Below are 240 nucleotides of genomic sequence, written 5' to 3'. Positions count from 1 at the left end.
TTCTCTCTCTAATAAGGTGGTATCCATTCTCCACTAACAATACTTTAATTATTTTTTCTCTGTACCTCTCTCTCTTACTTTACCAACTAAATAGCAATGTGATAAGAGTCATTAGTTTCACTGTTTTGTCCATATTTATTGCTCTTTGTTCGGGTGTTCATGAAACAAGTTATAATTCTGGGACCCACTTATTTTATTTTTTATTGGAATAATAATTAGGAGCCTGCTGCCCAATCTTCC

This window comes from Salvia hispanica, chromosome 1 (genome assembly GCF_023119035.1).
Source record: "Salvia hispanica cultivar TCC Black 2014 chromosome 1, UniMelb_Shisp_WGS_1.0, whole genome shotgun sequence".
NCBI classification, from domain to species: domain Eukaryota; kingdom Viridiplantae; phylum Streptophyta; class Magnoliopsida; order Lamiales; family Lamiaceae; genus Salvia; species Salvia hispanica.
The sequence above is the reverse complement of the archived record's forward strand: the minus strand, read 5'-3'. Positions refer to the sequence as shown.